The sequence below is a fragment of the Macrosteles quadrilineatus genome, unplaced genomic scaffold, assembly GCF_028750875.1.
Source record: "Macrosteles quadrilineatus isolate MER2022 unplaced genomic scaffold, UCM_ALF_1.0 Scaffold_4__1_contigs__length_99947679, whole genome shotgun sequence".
NCBI classification, from domain to species: Eukaryota; Metazoa; Arthropoda; class Insecta; order Hemiptera; family Cicadellidae; genus Macrosteles; species Macrosteles quadrilineatus.
The window spans coordinates 40,414,488-40,428,194 of record NW_026542597.1 but is presented as its reverse complement, the minus strand read 5'-3'; the positions used below and the strand labels follow the sequence as shown (position 1 = coordinate 40,428,194).

The 13,707-nt window shown below is 32.3% G+C and overlaps 1 protein-coding gene across 1 annotated transcript in view; it reads left to right on the top strand.

The window, feature by feature from the left end:
- Positions 1 to 216: 216 nt before the first annotated feature.
- The window catches only part of LOC128993280 (acyl-CoA synthetase short-chain family member 3, mitochondrial), a 78,140-nt gene continuing 64,649 nt past the window's right edge, over positions 217 to 13,707 (top strand). Inside the window, exon 1 of the mRNA XM_054417071.1 lies at positions 217 to 281. The gene's annotated coding sequence lies outside the window, so the exon portion shown is untranslated. The remainder of the gene's footprint in view (positions 282 to 13,707) is intronic.

Here is a 13,707-nt window from a genome sequence, read left to right as displayed (position 1 = left end):
TTACCATTAACACACAAAATTGTTGTAGATATTGTATAATTTTAACTTATCTACTTCTTACTTCACATACTCATCGTGAGGCTAAAATGTCTTATGATTTGTTCTAAACTAATAAATCACCTGACCGAAGTAGCCTCTATAGTTTACAGCAGAAGCCACTGCTGCCAACAATGAATGACGTCACCCAGTGTTACCACCACAAGTAGAAGTCGACCATCAGAAGTCACCTGTCATTTTGTTCATCACTTGTTCTTGGTCATACCTCTCCTATTAATTCTTCAGTGAGTACTTACGTATTTATGGTAAATTTTAATTTGATACTTTTAATCGTCATTTATTTGTTTTTATCATGATAAAATAGAAAATCTTTGATAAGAATCTTACCAGAAATAATTTGACCAGATTTTTTATACGACTTTTTGCATATTTTATATGAGTTTTTTTTTTCAATTTGTGTAAATATTGCTGTTTTTGGAGTGTAAATGATTGAATAATTACTTGCATTAGTTTTTTTACTCTTTAAATTAAAGTTCATCATTTGTAACAATTAGGTAGTTCACATCTTCTATGATGGTTTAAAATATTGTTGTGTTTCTACTTTGTGTTTATAGCATTTACCGTTTAAATATCGACTGGGGTGCAATTTTAAAGCTAGAAATTCAAAAGTTTGATGATAGTTTTTAAGTGTACGAATCTCGTTTTGAAATATTCTTATAAGAACATAAGCACATTTTGTAATGTCTAAATCGCTATACATGATATTTCATTAATTTTGGTGAATGTAATTTTTTAATAATTTGCAATGAAATATTTTTCTTAAAAACCTATTCAAAAATGTATTTAAAATTTTTAAATAAAAAATATAAAACAGATCCACATTGCGTATATAAACGATCCATCTATTTCAGGCTTAGCCAGACCATCATTTATACCAATACAGAATTTGTTTACTGTTATCTGTGTTAGAGTGTGGGACTGGAACCGTAGGGGCGAAATGTGAAAGATTTATATTGTTTTATACACGATAATGAGGCTCTCGTTTATTCAACATAGTGTTTCAAACTTTGACAATTCAAATAAAGAAGTAAAATAATTCTTTTTTCAATCGTTTACTGTAGTAAAGTAATTTCTTTCATAACCTGATTGATATCAAAAAATTGCTCAAGCGAATTCCATTGTTCATTAAATACTTGTTGACTACGATATTGCCGACACATTGTACTCCAGAAATTTGGTAGGAATTAATTAGGTAATATGATTGCTATGTGATTAAATGTTGCTGACCTTAAACCACAAATGTTAATTAGTAGTTTAACGTGTTGTCCGACTTAACCTAAATATTAGAATAAATTAGAATATTAGAGTCGATATGTACGAGATATTACTTTATATAGGCTAAAACTATGTTTTTTGTTTGGTAAGAAAAGTTATTTGTGAATGGCATGTGTAACCTTTTTATAAGGTAGTTGTTTACGACTGTTACCAATTGATAAGGAGTTTTATATTGTTTGACAAAAGACCTAAATCGAGTCACCAACAAGCGTGAGTAAATAAAGTAAATTTATAAACCCATTATGCTTAAACAGGTTATGTTGTAAAATTAACATTTGTGTATTGATGTAGTTCCCACAAAAGTAACTCAATTTACAAAATAATTTTAAATTGATTATTTACCCTTTTCTTTGTTACCCATATGGTACTTTCCTGTTAAAGGGGACATTCATTATTATCGATGATGTTTTCGATATATCGATACTTTTGTTTTCCGATCCATTACACATTGACAACTGATCTTGTTTAGGCTAAAATAGTCTATTATATGGATTAAGAAATGAAACCGTTCTAAGCTAACCTAACATAACCAACCAAACTCGCTGAACCATTTAAAAATTCCGTTTGATAACAGAAAAGGCAAGTTAAACACGGAATTTTTAAATGTTACACAGCAAGTTTGGTTAGTTATGTTAGGTTATTTTTTATAACAGTTTCATTTCATTATTGTTTGTTGATACTGAACAATATTTATCGTAGTTGTCAGCTGATATGTTTCAATTTGTTAATATCGATATATCGACAGAACAAATCATCGATAATAATGAATGTTCCCTTTAACAGGAAAGTACCTAACATTTTGAAATATTTTGCGTTGAATGTTTTTTTACTCACATTAAATAATAGGTTAAAAATTAATTTTAATTCCAACTGTAAAATTGGTTTGTAATAGAAAATTATCAGGAACGCAACCATTTGTTTTACCAGGCATGCTGTTTGTTTTTTATAGACAAGCTTATGTTCACTTTGAAAAAAAAAATGAAAAGGCCTAAAATCTTGCTATGTATTTGTCATTTATTGGAATTCGTTAAGCAAGCGTATTATATTTATATTGATAACAATACACAATACAATTATTTTAAATTTTATTTCAGGTTCTTTGTGATATAGGTTATGCTTTTGTGGGAGTTACAATAAAGTAATCAAACATTCCTTGGCTCAAATAAATGAACTATCAATTTGGCATTCCGATGGTTTTTAATGTACTTTGAGAGTGAAACTTACTGTGCAAAAACATAGGCTAGTTTGGGGTTTAATTATTGGTATTTTTACCCTAACCTTTATACAAGAATCAGTAAGTAAAAACGCCCTCAGCAAACTAGGCCTACATATAATTTCTCCAATTGTCAACAACAATAATTGCAGGCCCTAATGGGTAAGCGAGTGGTGGGAGTCTAGCTTTTGGACTGTAATGATTACATAAATTTGGGGTTGTATCATTACAACCATCACTGTACCACAATGTACACATTTTTTATCAAAATTTATATAGGTGAAAATAGGAGTTTCTGTTATTTTATGGGTTTTATGGGAAAATCACCATTCAAAATAAGTATTAAAAAAAATACCAGAATGCCTGAAGTATACTATGGATGGTATACCATGGAGTATACCATGGTATAGATGTATGTTTGGGGTACTAATTGAGTATATATGGAAGTATACCATGAATTAGTACTCGCATACAGAATGTCATTAAAATTGGACCACAGGTGTAGTCTGTAGCTATGTACACATCCACTCAAATACAGACACACACACAGATATAGCTTCGAAAACCACTTTGTTGGGTCCAGGAGGACCTGAAATGGATATTTTCATCCAAAAATCAAACTCGTAAATTATTACTACGATACTTTTGTCCATGCCGTATACTGCATTATGTATAGGGAGAGAAACTAAAAGGGAGCGCGACTAGTCCAGACTGGTCCAACTGATGTTACGTTCTGGAGGCCTGGGATTACTTAAAAATGGCTTGGGATGTTGTATGGCTACATTCAATGTTTTGACCCCATGGACTCTACGGAAGTTTGAGATACAAATAAAAAACTATATATCTGCTTTATGTATAGGTGAAGTAAAGTTCGTTGGTTCTATCAATAAAAGTAAGTGAATCCTACAAAATTAATTAACAGGAAAATAAATGAGGTATTATAGGTGACAGGAACTATCCCTTTCCTATATCTATTTCACAAAACCCTCTACGAGAATGTAATTTAATTTAGTGCATTATAACCATAAACAATATGACTTTAATAAAAGTCAAGCTCACTTCTGTTTTCTTTATCGAACAACGCATGTCTATTTAACGTATTTTTTGTGACGTTATCGGAGTGTTCAGAAAAACGCACTGTTTAAACTGAACCCGTCTCTGAGGCGTTATAACATTGGCAGATAGGGTAGATAATTAATTTTACCTACAGTCATCGGACAAAGTGGGCTTCCTTGCACAGATGCACCGTACAGAAAGTTGCTGATTGCTGCATTTACTTACTTTAGCCGCACTCCAGTATTCAAACGAAACAACACGAAACAGCGTGCTTTTATTAGGCACGTAATACGTGTACGCTTGAAAATAAGTTGACAACACTTTAAGATACTATGACTACGATCATCTCGTGCAGCGTTTCCCATTTCATTCAACACTTCTTGCATTTAACCTAACCTAAAAACGTGTTGTATAGTGTTTGAAAAACTTATTATATGCTCTATAGTAACTGTAGGAAAGATATAATCTGTAACGCGAGTGCAAACTGTCTTTGCTGCACTCAAGAAACTGTCCACACTTGCCTAGGGTCGTGCGTAAACATATCTCTTATGTGCAGCAAAGTGCCACTTCGCACACACAAATAACTATTTCCTTATTTGTACGGGCCTATTGTGGTTTTGGTATATTTAACCATATAACCATGGTCAAATTAATAGATGGCTAGATGGCCTCTAACGAGTTATTGACTATTGACGCTCCTGTCATCAGCGTCATCAATAGCTTCATCACGGCACAATCTAGAACAGTTGTGTATCAGCACACAGAGCCCCTTTATTAGCATCTCAGAGCGTCTAGGTCGTCCCACCTACGACTACGCTGTTTGGCCAAAAGCTATGCGAGTGTTTCTGAATTTTACAGTTACGCATTTTAGAATCCGTGTAGGTCTATGTGTGAACATCTAATTACGTTATCGTTTTCCTTTAAAAGTTAAAGTCCATGAACATTATTAACATAACAATTTGGCCGAAAATATTTTATTAGTGCAACCATAGATAAAAACCATAGATAAAACATATGGTGCAATTAAGGTATAAGAAGATACTAACGCCGTTTTCATTACTTCGTTCACTTCACTCTATTCTTACCTTTAAAATAATAGCTCAACAGCTGATTAAGCAACATTCATTAAGTATGTACAAAGAAATGGTGAGGGAACTTACCCCCAAACCGTTTAAATATTGTAAACCAAGTATAATTTAAAGATCATCTAAGTCAAAGTTTTGGTGTTTTTACACTACCTTGTGTTCTTTTTATTGAGAATTTATAATTGGAACGGGAAAAAGGAAGACCGGTGAAGAATTATTGTGGTTGTCAATCTTTAATAAATTTACACATGTTTTAAAGTACTGCTAATTTTGTACATTTTGTTTGAGCTTTAGGGTACGTTTTTGACTGCAGCTGACACCCTGAAATGTAGGTATACCAACAATTGGTAATCCAGTATAACAGAGTTGTATCATTCACTTGGATTGTAAATATTTAAAAAATCCAAAAGATATCAGTAACTAATGTGAAGCCACTGTTGCATTTATGCATCTTTGCAGACGTATTGGCACTTCGGAATGCAGCACTTTTACTGATTACCTTTTGTTTTATTCACAGTGCATATGTTAAAATTTTGAAAGTGATGAAAAGTTTTGAGAGGATGAAACCTTAATTTTTAAACTTTTGATGACACTATAATTTTACAACCATGACATATATAACAAAGCACTCACCGTATAGTTTCTCATCATTGCCGTATAGCATCAAAAACACGCGTAGGCATAATTATGATCATACCTAACCTAATACTAAACAAAATTTGTTATAACATTTCAATTTAGAAAACATAGAGGTGGTCATATAACACAACTGTTTCAAACCTTTCTCTGGCTCTGAAAATTGGCCGTGAGTAAAGTAAAAAATATTTCACAAAATTCATTGATTTTCGGAAGAATTTCTTCCCTTCCCTGTTCACAGTCGGATGTTCTGGCGACGCAACCTAGCCACATTAACATTCTACTCGTCCTTCAAATCTTCAGTAAATCACAATTACTTCTTCATTCGTCTTCATCCCTGTCCGATTGTGCCCCTACTTTCGTATCTGTTTTTGTATTGGAACTAAAAATATGTGGGCCAAAGTAACAATAGTAATTTCATCACTAGGGCGTAAAGTGACTCTTTTCAAAATACTCTCTTTTTTTAAGACCCTTTTTTCTTGTGTGATGAGCTATATCTTTCGTCATTTTGCAACATTATTTAGCAAACAAAACTAGAAAACAACTCTCGCAAAACTTTACATTTCATGTAAAGATGAGGTCTCAAAACAATTTCCAACTTGTTTTCAATTTTGCTAATGCAAACTAGCAGCTGTTTAACAAGTGATTCAATTATTTCGTCTATTACGATTGTGTTAACGGTTGTGCTGTTGTAGGTACTATAAAGGTACTATCGATGTGTCGAACTATTGACAAGAACTCAACAATAAACTACAACTGATTAAAGCAATCGATACATACTTTCGATAAATGAGATACAATCGAAATTTACAAGTGAGTTAACAACAGCAACCCTAGGGAGAAAAAGGCCTGATTTTAGACCCGCAATGCATGTATTTAAAACGGCTGTTTTTGCTGCAATTGAATTTTTGTTAACATTTTTGCACAATGTTTTTACGTGAGCTAATAGATTTTCATGAAACTTAAGTAAAAACCAAGTGGTTACGTTAGTTTGTTTATCGTAATTAGGGGAGCCAACTGAAAACCTAGAAGACACAATATTGAGTCATTAAGTAGTAATTCTACACTAGGAAACTTGAATTAATAATTTCATGCCATTTAACCACGGAGGAATTTTCATTCAAACAATTCATCATCAATTAATTCTTTATTGATTTTTCCCTCAAACAATACATCAAATAAATACATTTTCAAAATACAATTCCATAAAAAAAGCAAATACATATACAAATAGTAACATTCAATAAATAAACAACAAATATATTATTAATAAACATCAACATAGAATACCGGTAGATGAACAATAAATATCTGCACCGATAGCTAAGCCAACTTTGAAAATTATTTGTTCAAACATGCATTAAAAGGAAAAGCAATTTTTCAAACAATTCCATACAGCAGAGCAACAAGATCAAATATAGACAAATATATATATACTAGAGAACCCGTGCGGCTCAATGAGCCGCATAGTATGAAACATAACGCCGAGGAAAATGTATGCTTAAATGCAAACAAATTTTTTCCGTGGAGAATCCTGAAAAGTTGGGTGATAACAACCATTTCATGTGCTCCATTTTTTACCCAAAAACTCTGGGTTACCAACTGGACATCCATAATCTGCTTTGAATAGGCTAAGGCAGCAACACCATTGAAAGTTGTATAACGTATTTTAACGCGTTGTTTGTCAGTCACAGTGTATGCCCCGCATCAGAAAATTCTTACGTTGTTCAGTGGAGTAGAAACTCCAGAGAACTAACTCCAGAAACTCCAGAGTTAGGTATTAAGAGAACTTAATACCTATCCCAAAGTTTGAAAGTATGGATTCATTTGTCGAAATAGGTTGGATAACTCTTGTAGCTATAAGATTTGGATAGCAATTTTCATTTTCTCTTTTTGAACATCGTATATTATTTGACTCTCCTGAATCATAAAAATAAACTTGACCGTAACTACTTGATCGTTAAATACACAAACACTAATTCCTTCACTTATGTTAGGTCTAATATTGCCACTAAAAATTTCAATAGTAAATGAGTTTTTGAAACTTCTTATTTTTGACTTGAAATGTCTGGATTGTGTTGGTGAATTCAGTCAAAAAACTTTGTATAAGTTTGTCAGAGCAACTGGCAACATAACCTAGAAGTAAACAATCCATTTGCGTTTTTTCTCGATTGAAATAGAGCGAGCAATACAAAAGTTTACAATAAAAACATAAGGTCAGCCTTTGGTATAATCTTACTACTTGAACTTATCATAGTCAAGGCATTAATATAGTTTGTACTAACTGTTTTGAGATATCTCGATCTGTCAGTGTCAGAAGTAAACATTTCTCGCATATGCATTCGTTTGATCTGACATTAGGCAAGTTTACTTAACCACCGTGACAACACTATGTGCTTCGATTATTTTTTCAATTCCAAAGTAAGTTGGCTGCAGAACTGGCAAATATTATTCATCTCATCAAGTGAATGTGTATCTGGATGGGTATCTGTTAGACCAGACCTCTCTTTTTCTACTTTCCTCATACGCATAAGATATCTTATTATTCCTCTTATTAATTGTCTCCTCCTACCGTTTTCAATATTTCTTCTTTGAACTTGAGGCATTTTCTGTTCTTCCAACAAAACTAACTGTTTAAGATTAACTGTTTAACTTGGTCTTAACCTACTGAATATTACAAACATTACAATTTACTCTCAAAAAGGTAATGAGTTTCTTTTTATAAACAGCTGTTTTCTTGTTTTTAAATTTGTTCTATGTATTTCTTATGGGTAAAACCTGACCTTTGAGAAGGTCTCACGCCCTAAAGAATAGGAATTTTAAAATTCTAAAACCTTATTGCAAAACTACATATTGAGACGAATCTTTTGACACTTTAAACGTTAAAATTGGTCTACAAATAAGGTAGGAGTTGCGTTAACAAAAAACGGCTTCACGTATTTTATATATATAGATATATAAATATAGTTTATTCGGATGGAAGAAAACAGAATAAAGCTCCGTTTTGATATCTAACTCTCAAAAATTTAATATTTTAGTAATATTAGCCTTTAAATTAGTATTAACTACCGCGATTCTCTAGAGTATAATGGAATATGTCAGGGACCATAACTATGTTTAAAGTATCATAATCTTACACATACACAATATAAATAACTTTGTCTTTTATCAATGACGGCACTTCCCTTCCAACTTGAAGCTCTGACTATGTTTATTAACTATACTGTAACAGTGATTTGAATATAACAGGCAAACTCTAAGTACATATAATTTCTTCAAACCATTTCCCAATTCCACATTTGAGGCTTGAAGCCAGAAAAGGATATTTATTTATTCCCAAGGGCAAATTGACAGTACATACATGAAATTACAAAAAGTAACACGCAATGATACAATGAAGTAGAACATAGTATAACATTAATGAGAGATAACAATTAATAAAAACAAAGCTAGACATATCAACAGTTAACAAAAAACTTGGTAAATAACAATAATTAAACTATGAATAAATTAAAAGCAATTATTTAAGAGGAAAACAATAACAATGTAGTTACAGACGGTTGTGGAGAATAAGAATAGAACGTGGAACAATATTAACAACAAAAATTGCTAACAAGCAAAACAGAGAAATTGTGATGATAATAGGACAGTACAGGAAATAGAAACTAAACTAACTACGATAGTTTTAGAATATAAATATCTATTTAACTACTTTATTTTACTCTTCTAATCAGTCTACAGCGTCGTCTTACGTGAAAGTGATAAAGTAATAACTGAACAATCAATCGACTCAGAAACTGATTTGCAAAGTTTCTTCAGTGAATCGTAAATCGACTTAGCTGAACACATAAAACGAAAATGTTAAAATTTCTGGGTAAACGACTCATTTAAATTGATAAAATAATATTTTATTATTTCAATCTAGATTTTAGATTGTTTAATAGGCTAAATAATTTCCTGATCAGCATTGTACGTGTTATTAAATCTATGGAAATTAAATAACTAGGTGTACAATGCTGTTGTCTGCTTGCATTATTGAGCGGAGCTAGTATATTAATCCAATACTTTTCTAAAGTCAACGGCACATCTGTTTCTCGTAAATGAGATTAAATACTTGCAGTATCCAATGTCAATAATCTATTTGATTTACATAAATGGAATGACTATTTGCAGTATTCAAATCCAATTATAAGTCTGGTTCACGTAAATGAATTGTCTACTTTCAGGAACCAAAGTCTATGTTTCATCTGGTTCTCGTATATTAAATGTCTACTACATATGTAATTTGGTTCGCATAAATAAAATGCCTATTTGCAGCATCCAAAGTCAATGATACGCGTAGTTCACTTAAGTGGAATGTATATTTACAGGTTCTAAAGTCAATGAGAGGTCTGGTTCACGTAAACGAATTGTGTACTTGCAGTATCTAAACTTAATAGTACAGTTGGATTTTTTTAGCTAGTTAAGGTGTGGTGGAATATCTTTGAAGATGAACCTATGTTGCTGTAGTGCGATCATGTGTTCATATGTGTCAAATTTTGAGGTTAAATCAAAACAAACAAACTAGCATATTGGAATTGACGATAGTTAAATATACGTTAAACTTACTCTAGCCTACTTGTATAAAATTATTTGGCAATTTAGAGAATATATACTGTGAAATAGAGACGTGATTCCTAATTCCAAATCAATTATAAGGTTGTTATTTAATTTTTGTCTCCAAATTATAAGTGATGGTTGCTTTGAAAATTCTTGAGATGACAAGATAAACCATTAAAGACAAACGTTTTGACACATTTAAATTTTAATTAACAGCTAATTGTAGTATTGATGATACCTAATGCATTAATGCAGACAGAAAAGTTCACCATGTACTTAAACAGGATAACATTATACGATAGGCCAAGGAAGCAAGATTCGAGTTTTGTTTATAAAATGCAGTAGCCTAAATACTAAAAGTTTTCTAATAAATTAGACAATGAAATATACTAAATTAATTCATTTTATATTAATTGGGCATTTATTTCAAAAGTAATACAACACGGCCCCTATGCCTAATTGACAACATGCCAGTTTGTTTGTTTTGATGTAACCTCAAAATTTGACACATATGAACACATTATCGCACTACAGCAAAATAGGTTCATCTTCAAAGATATTCCACCACACCTTAACTGCTTCTAGCTAAAAAAATCCAATTGTACATTTGGTTCACGTAAATTGTTTTCTTCCAGTATCATTAATCAATGATACACACCTGCTTCACATAAATAAGAAATCTACTTGCAGTATCCAAAGTCAATGGTCGATTTGGTTCACACAAATAAGATGCCTGTTTGCAGTATCCAAAGCCAATGGTAGGCTTACTTCAGGTTTACTTAAATGGAATGTATATTTGCAGAATCCAAACTCAATGGCATTTTGGTTCACGTAAATGAATTAATTGACTACTTGCAGGATCCAAAGCAATGGTTCATTTGATTCACATAAATGAAGTGCCTAACTGCTATATCCACTGCTATAAGTCAATGGTACGTCTGGTTTACGTCAATGGATTTTCTACTTGCAGTAAACAAATTCAATTGTAGGCCTATATATTTGGTTCACGTAAATGGAATGGCTATTTCGATTAAGTTAATGGTGCATCAGCCTTATTGCGGCAACACTAATTATTATTGGTTATTCATTTTGTAATAAATTATGCTCAATGATACTAATCCGATCGTTATTCCCTTTTTCTCTGTACGGTATTTGTAATGTACTATTTAGATGACTCGTTGACTAACATATGTTGCGACTCTTGTTTACCTTTTTATTATCTCGCAAATAATGTCATGGCAACCAATTAACCCATAAGGCCCATGTAAAATTTCCAAAATTTTAAATTCACGTAGGGAAAAGCCCTGTGGTCCGATTTGTACCATTACAGATTTATACCTTCCCATGGTTGGTTACTATGATTGTGCTAAATTTGGTGCAGATCGCTTCAGCCGTTCAGGAGGAGTATTTGTAAAACAAAAGCAGGAGTGTAGTATAAGAGCTTCGCTTCGCTCCGCTCAAAAAAATACGGTTAATAATACTTAAAATATATTTTTACTGTACACTTATACTGTTAACTCACAATAACGGTAAATATACATAAAAGATGGTAAGTGGTAATCGATTTTTATTGGACACTCCAATCATCATCAGACATAAAGGGCAAATGTTATTTAACCTATAATTTAATCGAAAATTATTTGTATTTTCTGGTATTCTCCTAAGCAACGCAGGTAATTTGGAGTGTTATTTTTGGGTGCAGTTCCCCATGTGCGGGTTGGTCTTAGTTGATCACTGGTATAGGCTTACATTAGGTTGGTTTAGATCAGTTTAGTCTATGATAATGAATTTAATTTAAATTTAATTTAAAAAAAATTAATTTACAAAATTAAACCACCCAATTGCTTATAATATTTGTATTCAATACATAAATCGATATTTTGTCGAGTGAAAACGATTTTAGATACGATACTTCGAAATAACATTTCATCAGATAATATATCATAGGTTGTCTGTGGATGCTTTGTTAACACAACACAATATTTTTAAGACTTATTTGTTAAGCTGGTAGTTTTTGTGACTTTTACAGCCCTTCTAACAACCATCGAGTGATTTCAATAAATTATGTGTTTTTGAATGGTTAATCGTGGGGTTATTTCCACCTAAGTACCTATAAGGCTTTTAATAACGGTACATTAAAAATAGTGTAATACAGGGTGACAATTGAGTCTTAGGACGACTTTAAAACCTTTAAACGAAAAGAGATATAGCAACCAAACTTGCCATATCATTACTGGTAATATTAAGCTACCTTTTTGTGTACATTTGACAGGATTTTTTCCTTCTTTTTTTCTCTATGTTGTGCAATTATTTTTTACATATCAACATTTAATATGTAAGTTTTTTTTTACTAAGTAAACGTTTAAGTAAGCGTATCATTTCAATATTAAATCGTATGTTACAGTATTTGCATACATGCATCAGTGTCTCGTATAATTTTTACTAGTAAGCCTTATAAGTTACCCTAGCTTGAAAGAAAGATATTTTTTCAAACTAAGAGGTCCAATGAAATTTTGTTCCTGAAATCAAGGGTGGATGTGTAACTATTTTATATATAGCCTAACATTTTTAAACGTCAATATTTTCTCTTCAGTGACCTCTCCATTGCAAAGCACGGGTGCAGCAGCTAGTATATAAATAAAACATAGTTTATTAGGTCAGATTAATTAATGTTAGACAGAAAATAATCGGCCATCAGGTTCAGTCTTATTGGAAAATTTTTTTTTTAATAAAACATATATCTACAACAATACACACTTCTTAACTCGAGAATAAACATCTGGAAGATAACAGTTTTCCCTCACTAACATCAACATGTGTATTGTGTAATGTTCTGCTGGTGGTTTTTATTTATTACTCAAGCAACAGGTGGTCTCCACTCAATATTTCAACCCTCCAGACTATAATTTTTAATTTAGCCGCTTTAACCCTAACAAAACGCACCTTTCCCGCACTTTTTAAAATTAGGCTATATCTACACTTCCCGAATACAGAGACCATTGACTTTAAGTGACCAGGCTTATAAAAAATATAAAGGATGCATTGTTCGACGTCCAATAATATAAGTCAGTTTCACGACGTCCAAAATAACGTTTTGAGCTGTTTCACGACGTCCAATATAAAATATTTGACTGTTGCACGGCGTCCAAAACTCACCATGTCCAAAAGTACAGTAACTGCAATAAACATAGTCTTTCTACAATCTTTAGACGTCATAAGATTGGTCGTCATGAAACAGCGCACCTACTCTTTAAAAAGTAACAGTTACACGACTACGACGTCCAATAGCTATACACTTGCACACTGTGAGTACTGTTTTACAGTCTGTAGTGCATACCCAGACTTATCCCAACATAACCTAATCTAACAGTATGCAGAAGCTCTGGACGTCGTGCAATAGCGCTGAGCTATTGGAATCGTGCAACTGGCAGCGGCTTAATCATGGTGATATTGCTAGCTAGGTTTTTAAGGGTATAAAGTGCGCTGTTGCACGACAACCAATCCCTTCACGTCCAAAGCTTGTAGCAAAACTATGTTTCTTGCAGTTACTGTACTTTTGGACATGATGAGATTTGTACGTCGTGCAACAGACGAATAGTTTATATTGGACGTTGTGAGACAGCGAAACAATTATATTTTGGACGTCATGTCACTGACTTATATCATAGGACGTCGTGACATTTGGATCATTAAGGTATTTGTGTGCAACACTAACTCTAGACCTACCATGTGGATAATTTAGATAACAAATTCGGGCTAGATATTTGTGAAAAATACATAAAAAAC